Source organism: Chrysemys picta, unplaced genomic scaffold (genome assembly GCF_011386835.1).
Source record: "Chrysemys picta bellii isolate R12L10 unplaced genomic scaffold, ASM1138683v2 scaf2197, whole genome shotgun sequence".
NCBI classification, from domain to species: domain Eukaryota; kingdom Metazoa; phylum Chordata; order Testudines; family Emydidae; genus Chrysemys; species Chrysemys picta.
Genome location: NW_027054901.1, coordinates 1 through 9,415, shown reverse-complemented (window position 1 = coordinate 9,415; position 9,415 = coordinate 1). Strand labels below are relative to the sequence as shown.

General features: G+C 56.0%; 1 long non-coding RNA gene across 1 annotated transcript; it reads left to right on the top strand.

Moving 5' to 3' along the window:
- The first annotated feature begins 6 nt into the window (after window positions 1–6).
- Window positions 7–9,397, top strand: LOC135980202 (uncharacterized). Its single transcript, XR_010597387.1, has 3 exons — window positions 7–4,223; window positions 4,305–4,525; window positions 7,136–9,397. It is a non-coding gene; the product is annotated as an uncharacterized LOC135980202 (long non-coding RNA).
- The last annotated feature ends 18 nt before the right edge of the window (window positions 9,398–9,415 follow it).

The window sequence follows — 9,415 nt, the reverse complement described above, 5'->3', positions numbered from 1 at the left end:
GGTGCATATCCCGGACTTTCTCCTCGGCTCATATTCTGTGGTATTTGAGTGTCTGCTGTAGATAGCACAAATCTTGATGTGTTGCGGGTGATTACTGGATCTATGAAGGTAGGTGCAGTGATCCGTGGGATACAGTTGTCTGTAGGGTTCCATTGTTGAAGCTGATCGTGATGTCCAGGACGATGCTGGTGTGGAGCTGTTCCAGAGAGAGTTTAATGGAGGGGTGGTGGTTGCTGAAGTTGTGGTGGAAATCCATCAGGGAGTTTAAGTTGTCTGACCAGAGGATGAAAATATCATTGATGTGTCTCAGGTATATCATTGGTTCTGTGATGCATTTGTCCAGAAATGCATCTTCAAGGTGGCCCAGGAAGAGATTGGCATATTGGGGAGACATCCTCACACCATGGCTGTTCCCATGGTTTGTACAGTGTTTGTTGTGGAATGTAAAATTGTTCTGGGGGAGGATGAAATGGATGAATCTGACGATGTGTTTGGGGAGGATCTCTGAGACTGTCCATTGTCATGTAGATATTTGAGGCCAGGAGCTATGCTGTCACATTGCAAGGGATGTTGGTTTATAGGGAAGTGACATCCATTGTGGCAAGGCTGGTGTTCTGAGGGAGGCTGTTAATGTTGCGGAGTTTGTGGAGGAAGTCGGTTGTGTACTGGAGGAAGCTGGCTCTTCGTGTGGTGAGTGGTTTGAGGTTGGCTCCTCTGAGTCCTGATATTCCTTCATAGAATCATAGAATATCAGGGTTGGAAGAGACCTCAGGAGGTCATCCAGTCCCACCCCCTGCTCAAAGCAGGACGAACCCCAACTAAATCATCCCAGCCAGGGCTTTGTCAAGCCTGACCTTAAAAACCTCTAAGGAAGGAGTTTCCACCACCTCCCTAGGTAACCCATTCCAGTGCTTCACCACCCTCCTAGTGAAAAAGTTTTTCCTAATATCCAACCTAGACCGCCCCCACTGCAACTTGAGACCATTGCTCCTTGTTCTGTCATCTGCTATCACTGAGAACAGTCTAGACCAGGGCTCTCAAACACGCGACCCGCGGAGCTCCCCACACGCCCCCCCCCCCCCCGTTACTTCCTGTCGCCGCCAAACTCCCCTCACCCCCGCCCCCCGAGTTATTTTCTGTGCCCGTTAAGCTCCCCATGCGCTGCTCCCCAATGTTTGGGGCACCTGCCCCCCCCCGCGCTCCCCCCTCCCCCAGAGTGTCTCCCAGCCCCCACTTGCTGCCTCCTCACTGCCCCGGAGCCTGGAGCCTGCAGCACATGGTGACTCAGGAGCCTGCAGCGCACTTGAATCCGCTCTGCTCTGCAGGCTGCCGGCTTCCAGCAGGTCCTAGTGTCCCTCTTCACTAGGGCCAGGGCAGACTGCCCTTCCCCTGCCCTTCTGCCCTAGTCCTGAGCCTGTCTCTTCAGTGAGGTGCTGCCACCCTCGAGTCGCTCTAGGTAAGCGGCGCCAGGCCGGAGCCCATACCCTGCACCCCAACCCCCTGTCTGGAGCCCCTTGCCACATCCCACCCCCTCCCACACCCCAACTCCCTGTCCTGAGCCCCCTGCCACACCCTGCACCCCGACCCCCTGCTGCACCTCTCACCTCTCCTGCACCCCAACTCCCTGTCCTGAGCCCCCTGCCACACCCTGCACCCCGACCCCCTGCTGCACCTCTCACCTCTCCTGCACCCCAACTCCCTGCCCTGAGCCCCCTGCCGCACCCTGACCCCCTGCCGCACCCCACACCCCTCCTGCACCCCACAGCCCAATTCCCTGCCCTGAGCCCCCTGCTGCACACCTCCTGCACCTCAACTCCCTGCCCTGAGCCCCCATCACACCCCGCACCCCTCCTGCACCCTAACCCCCTGTCTGGAGCCCCTGCCACATCCCACACCCTCCCGCACCCCAATTCCCTGCCCTGAGCCCCCGCCGTACCCTACACAGCTCCTGCACCTCAACTCCCTGCCCTGAGCCCCCATCACACCCTGCACCCCTCCTGCACCGCCTGGGGGCAGAGAGGGGGCAGAGTTGGGATGAGGACTTCGGGGAAGGGGTTGGAATGGGGGCAGGGAAGAGGTGGGGCAGGGGTGGGGCCTCATGGAAGGGGTGGAGTGGGGGCGGGGCCGGGGGCAGCAAGGGGTGGGTGTCAGTGATGGTGGTTTGGAATCTTGATGACTCCCATTAACCAGGACCATTGTCTGCAGATGGCTGTGTTTTACCTGTGAGTCTTCCTGTATATGTGTGTACTCGCAAGTGGGCAATGAAGTTTTACAATGACATGTGATCATGTCACCTGAACTGGAATCCATCTTTAACATGGTGTTTTTCCATTGAGAAGGAGGGGGTGGGAACCCAGAGAGGGACAAAGGATTCCCGCCTTTTGCAAAAGATATATAAGGGTGTGGAACAGAACAAAGGGGAGGAGCCATCATGAGGAATCCCCTAGCTACCACCTGAGCTGGAATAAGAGCTGTACCAGGAGAAAGAATTGTGCCCAGACCTGGAAGGTGTCCAGTCTGAGGAAAAAACTTACTGAAGCATCTCTGAGGGTGAGATTATCTGTATTCAGTTTGATTAGACATAGATTTGCGTGTTTTATTTTATTTTGCTTGGTGACTTACTTTGTTCTGTCTGATACTACTTGGAACCACTTAAATCCTGCTTTCTGTATTTAATAAAATCACTTTTTACTTATTAATTAACCCAGAGTATGTATTAATACCTGGGGAGGCAAACAGCTGTGCATATCTCTCTATCAGTGTTATAGAGGGCAAACAATTGATGAGTTTACCCTGTATAAGCTTTATGCAGGGTAAAACGGATTTATTTGGGTTTAGACCCCACTGGGAGTTAGGCATCTGAGTGTTAAAGACAAGCACACTTCTGTGAGCTGCTTTCAGGTAAACCTGCAGCTTTGGGGCAAGTAATTCAAACCCTGGGTCGTTGTTGGAGCAGATGGGAGTGTCTGGCTCAGCAAGACAGGGTGCTGGGGTCCTGCGCTGGCAGGGAAAGCAGGGGTAGCAGTGGTCTTGGCACATCGGGTGGCAGCTCCCAAGAGGGTTTCTGTCACAACCGTCTCCAGAAGTCTCCCCCTTACCCCTGTTCAAATATTGCAACAACCTAGGAAATTAATACATACAAATCTTGATTGTGAAGCTTTTAAGTCTGCTACACACATAACACACCTGACATAAACCCACAACAGCAAGGAAATGTTACGCTCGGCCCCCTTTTTTGGAGCTTGTGGAGCTGTTTCTTTGTTTCACAACCAAGTTTCCTGTGTATTAATAAATAATAGATCCCACATTTTTGTTAGCAGCTTGGCCAATTTTTTCTTCTATTCCTTCAGAACTCTCAGACAAAACCTTCTAGAGAAGCGCGACGCAAGGAATCCATGGCTTCTCTTACTGTTCCAATGTCCAGCATTGCTCCAACTTCCTGTACTTTGGTGACTCACTGGACTGTCACAGGCTTCCTGCTTTGGAGCATCTTCAAGGATTTCTTGTTGGTTGTTGTCTTTGTTAATTCTTCTCCAGTTCCCCCTCAGCCCTTCCAGTGTCCATCTAACCTTTACCTGCCCTAGATGATGCTCAGGCCTCACTCAGGCTGGATTGCTGGACACCTCTTCTACCTGCAATTCTGTTCCATTTTCAGTCTGAGCTCTGCTCGGCCAGTATCATGAACTGTTACATCCTAAGGATACGTCTACACGGTGATCAAAAACCCGCGGCACCGACTCTCAGAGCATGGTCAGCTGCCTCAGGCTCATGGCGCTCGGGCTGTAGGGCTAAAAATAGCAGTGCAGATGTTTGGGCTGGGACTTCAGCCTGGGCTGTGAGACCCTCCCCCTTGCTGAGCCAGCCTGGGTTGTGAGACCCTCCCCCTTGCTGAGCCAGCCTGGGTTGTGAGACCCTCCCCCTTGCTGAGCCAGCCTGGGTTGTGAGACCCTCCCCCTTGCTGAGCCAGCCTGGGAGCATCTAGCAGCAGAGAAATGGCACATGGGGCTTCTGGGACAAGCAGAATCCAGCTGGTTAACACGTTGCCAGGCTCTGCAGCGATGGGACAGGGAACTCGGTGCGTTACCGTAACTGGCAGAGTCCACGTCTCACGAGGAGTCACCGTTATGAAGCCCCTAGTTACTGGAACTCGCTGTCTTTCAGATCCTTCCAGAGGTAACGCCAGAGATTGTTCCAGGCACAGAGGAGAACAGGACCGTCTACAGGTAGGAACTCCAGCGTGCTGCAGGATGTGGCCTTAGAAGCCCTGTCCAAGCCTGACGTCTGCGTTTTCATTGTGCCCCCAGAGCTCGCATCCCCAGCGCTGGCTCCTTCCGCTGCTCCGAAACGGGGCTTGGCTTTGAGGTGAGCGCAGCAGTGACCGTCGAGTACGAATACGGCTCCTGGGCGGAGAGTCTGAGCCCGTCTGCCCGGCAGGAGTGGATGGTCGCCGGCCCCCTGTTCCACATCAGGGCCGAGCCCAACACGGTGCGAGCCGTGCACCTCCCCCACTTCGTGTGCCTTGCAGGTAGGGCAGAAACGGGGCGTCACTGGGCTCGATGCTGGAGTCAGGGGCTGATGGCGGCTTTGAGCCACAGTCTGCAGCCAGTGGGGCTGGGGGGTCCTGGAGCAGTGGGGGAGTGCTAGCCCCAGGGGCCTCTGCGTTGTGCCCTCCGCTCCCCTCCCAGCTCCTGCTCCAGGTCGGCTCCACCACAAGGGGGGACTGTGCCTGGGCCTGCTCCGGGGAGCAGGCAGCCGAGAGGAAGGCTCCTGGCTGCCTCTCCCTCCTCCTCCTCGCTGTGCAGGGCCAGGCACAGTCCAGCCCAGTTCGGGTGAGGATCCCCCACCCTGATGAGAGTGTGGCTCCCCCTGCGGGGGATGGTGGGTAGATCTCCAGCGCCTGAGGGTCAGACAAGTGCCCGTCACACAGGAGTGCAAGGACCCCCTGGGGCAGGAGAGGAGGGGGATTGGGGGAGCCCGTGGCAGGAGGTGGTTCCATGCCCAGTGCACACCCAGTGGACAGGCTGGGCTGGGGAGAAGACCCAGAGGAGATTCAGGCCATTGTGTCCCTGTCCCTGGTTCTCCCTTCCCTGGCCTTCCACCTCTCCGTTTTCCTGTCTGGATCTCGCAAGCTTTATTTCCCACCATCAATCCCTGGGCTGGTGGTTCCCTTCAGGGGGACTCTTCTGTGTGATATCCCAGAGCGCTCCCAGCTGCTTCCACGCTTCCTCCCTCCAGCTCTCCTGATCTCCCCTCGCGGGCCATTCCCTGCCTCTGCCCCTGTGCCCAGACCCACGGCTTCCCCTTCTCTCTCCTACTCAGGGGGCAGCGTCCCTTGTTTTGATTCCCTCCCTTTGGTTTCCTTCTCGTTGTGCTTTTGTTATCTCTCCTGTCTCTTAAGCCTCCCATGCGACCCCTTCCCTGGGTACTCTTCTCCCAGCCCTCACCCCACGGCCGTCCTTACCCATACGCAAACTACACGGCTGCGTAAGGCACCAGGAAATTTGGGGCACCAAATGGTCCCAAATTTCCTGGTGCCCTACGCAGCTCCGGCGGCCAATACAATCCCCAGCTGGCTGAGCTGGCCAGGAAAGCTGCCCCCGCTCCCGCTCCCGCTCCCGCCCTGCCCCCATTCCACCCCTTCCCCAAAGCCCCCACCCCTGCTCTGCCCCCACCCTGACTCTTCCCACCCCTGCTCTGCCCCAGCCCCGCCTCCACTCCACCCCTTCCCCTGAGCTACATCCCAGGGGACTGCAGCAGGGGTCGGGCCCGCCCTGCACTCACCGGGCAGCAGGAAGTGGAGCGAGCTGACTCGTACTGGCAGCTGGCTTTCCCCCTGCCCCACAAGCCTGCTCCTGCCGCCCCCCACAGACCTTGGGCACAGCCCCACCCCCTGCAGAAGCCTGGGGAGACACACACCCCCACAGAGGCCTGAGGGAGACCACAATGTAGGGTTACCATATTTCCACAATCAAAAAAGAGGACACTGGGGGGGAGGAGCCCCGCTCTAGCCCCACCCACCCCCTCAGAATCCCCCCCCGCTCCTTGTCCCCTGACTGCCCCCTCCTGGGACCCCTGCCACTAACTGCCCCCTAGGACCTCACCCCCTATCTAAGCCTCCCTGCTTCTTGTCCCCTGACTGCCCCCTCCTGAGAACCCCCCACCCTAACTGCCCCCCAGGACCCTACCCCTTACCTGTCCCCTGACTGCCCCGACCCTTATCCACACCACTACCCCATATCCACACCCCCTCCCCCAGACAGACCCTGGGGACTCCCACGCCCTATCCAACCGCTCCCCGCCCCTTGACAGGACCCCCAGAACTCCCGACCCATCCAATCCCCCCTTACTCCCTGTCTCCTGACTGCCCCCCTCCAGAACCCCTCTGCCCCTTCTCCACCCCTGACCCCCTACCGTACCGTACCGTACCGTGCGGTGCGCTGGGCAGCAGGGGAGGAGGAGGAGGGAGGAGCTTGAGAGCTGCCTGGCAGGTGGCGATCTGAGAAGGGCAGGGGGGAGAGAGAGGAGGGGAGGGGAGGAGCTCTAGATCCCAGCCGGAGGGGGAAGTGGAGGAGGGGCTCTGGCTGCCAGAGCCCCCTGCGAGTGGCAGGATCCGGCCAGCTGCCCTGTCAGCCGTGCCTAGGGTGACCAGCTGTCCCGATTTTATAGGGACAGTCCCGATTTTGGGGTCTTTTTCTTATATAGGTTCCTATTACCCCCCCACTCCCTGTCCCGATTTTTCACATTTGCTGTCTGGTCACCCTAGCCGTGCCCCACTCTGCATGGGGGGGAAATCCCGGACATTTTTAGACATTTACAAATTCCCCCCGGATGCTATTTTTAACTCAAAAATCCGGACATATCCGGGAGAATCCGGACGAATGATAACCCTACCACAATGTCTAGGGACGGCCCTGCCTCACCCGGCTTTCTCCCAGTCTGTTCTTCCTCCCCCTCCCTTTCCTTCCCTTCCCCTTCTCCTCACTCCATCCGTCTCTCTGCACCCCATTCGATGGCAGGGCTGTGCAGGGCCTGAGGTTGTTTATACTTGTAAGGCGTCTGGAACGGCTGTTGTGTGTTGGTGTGTGTCATTGTACAGATACTGCCAGCTCAGGGTGTTTCAATCTCATTCTCCTAGTTCTCCTAACTGCACGCAGAAGGGATTTAAGTTCATGCCAAATCGCCCATTTTGAAGCTGGCCACATGACCCTGGAAACTCCAACGAGAATCCATCTCTTCCAAGTTGTCCTGGAGAATCCCAGCTTCTCCCAGCTCGGCGTGCTTTGGAGAAAGATACGTTCGACCGTAACGTTTATTCCCATCCATTCCCTTGTGCTGATCTACCGGGCACTCAGGGCTGCAGACATAACTCTCCACCTCTACCTGATACCCAACGACCACTCACTCAGGAAGGTAAAACCACAATCCCATTTATATGGTGTGCCCAACACCAAGATTGCTGGGACACTGCACAACCACAGAGTGAGAATGAACCACATCAATACACCCAAACAGCCAAGCACATAGTGAAACGCCAGGCAGCACGGCATCGTTCAGAGCGGAAAGGGCAGAGACGTACACGCTAACTGTCACTGAAATAGAAGACACCTCGGCAGCCAGGTTTTCCTGTGTTTTTAATAGTGGTGCGTGATGGGCTGGGGCACGTACCCAGGGGGAGAGAGTTGCGCTCCCGAGGGATGCACAGCACTCGCTGACATGAGGCATGTGGGTGGGACCCCAATGGATAGGGCAGTGGTTCTCAAACTTTCGTACTGGTGACCCCTTTCACACAGCAAGCCTCTGAGTGTGACCCCCCCTTATAAATTAAAAACACTTTAATATATATTTAATACCATTATAAATGCTTGAAGGCAAAGCGGGGTTTGGGGTGGAGGCTGCCAGATCGTGACCCCCTGAGGGGTCCCGACCCCCAGTTTGAGAACCCCTGGGATCAGGGGTCTCACAGCACAGATACCTTATCTGTTGGGGGAGGCTCAAACAGGAGGTGAAGATCAAGAGAACTGTATTGTTGGTGTGACCAAGCTTCACGGGGCACCATATGCAGCAGTGGACAGGTAGGAATAGCTCAGGGCCGGGCTTGCCGTGGTGTGATATCCACACCACTCAGCCACATAGTGATTCCTGAAGCTAAAGGCCAGGTCCCCAAGCACCCACTAGGAGGTGCTGTTCCCTCCAGCAGCCTCATTCCCCGCCCTGGGCTATTCCATGTAGAACTGAGCTTCCGAGCAATGAAAAATCTTCTTTACAAAATGTCACCCTGGGGCACGGGAGAGTCCAGGTTAAAATGAAAACTCTGAGCGAGGGGATGGGGGGATTAGGTTGGCAGCTAGAACTCAACATTAGCTACACTGGCTGCGACCACATGGTCACTGTAAGAACCCCAGGAGCCACCCCCACATTGCCTGTAGATCCCATAGCCTGTTATCACTATGGAAAATACACACACATTAAAAGAACAGTGTTAAGGTTGCAACGTCAATCACCCACTAATTGGAGAATGCCAGAATTAAGATTGTGGTTTGCAGCCTTCTCTCTGCTCCCTTGCTCTATGTATTGTGAGAGTCTTTCCTTGTATTTGATCGCATCCTATTTTTAAGTAGAAGCAGAGGCCTCCATCTTTTCAGTAAAAAGCAACAGAGAGTCCTGTGGCACATTTAAGACTAACAGATGTATTGGAGAATAAGCTTTCGTGGGTGAATACCCACTTCGTCAGACGCAGCGTATTCACCCATGAAAGCTTATGCTCCAATACATCTGTTAGTCTTAAAGGTGCCTGTCATGGAGTCCCCGGGCGATGCTCTGGAACTGCTCCCCACAAAGCCAGTCAGGACTTTGGGGAGCCTCCTCTCCCTCGGAGCAGACTGTCTTCAGGGCAAGAAGCTCACACGGCTTCACCTCCTGGGTCTCTCCTGGGAGCATTCAGCATATGCCCTTCCGTGCGCTTCCCACAGCGAGTCCACCCAGGCAGGATCCTGGGGAAACCAAAGGGTTCTGCACCCCCACTTCGCAGTCAGACGTGACTCTCAGCCAGCCAGTAAAACAGAGGTTTATTAGATGACAGGAACAGGGTCTAAAACAGAGCTTGTAGGTACAGCGGCGACCGGGACCCCTCGGCCGGGTCCATTATGGGGTTCAGAGAGCCAGACACCCACGTCTGCCCTCACTCCTAGTCCCCAGGTAGCTCCAACTCTGAAACCCCCTCCAGCCCCTCCTTCTCCCGGCTTTGTCTCTTTCCTGGGCCAGGAGGTCACCTGATCTCTATGTTCACCTTTAGCTATTTCCTTGCAGGGCGGGAAGGGGCCCTGGCCATTTGTTGCCAGGGAGACACAGTGTCAGTGATTTATGCACATCGGGGGGAGGGATAGCTCAGTGGTTTGAGCATTGGCCTGCTAAACCC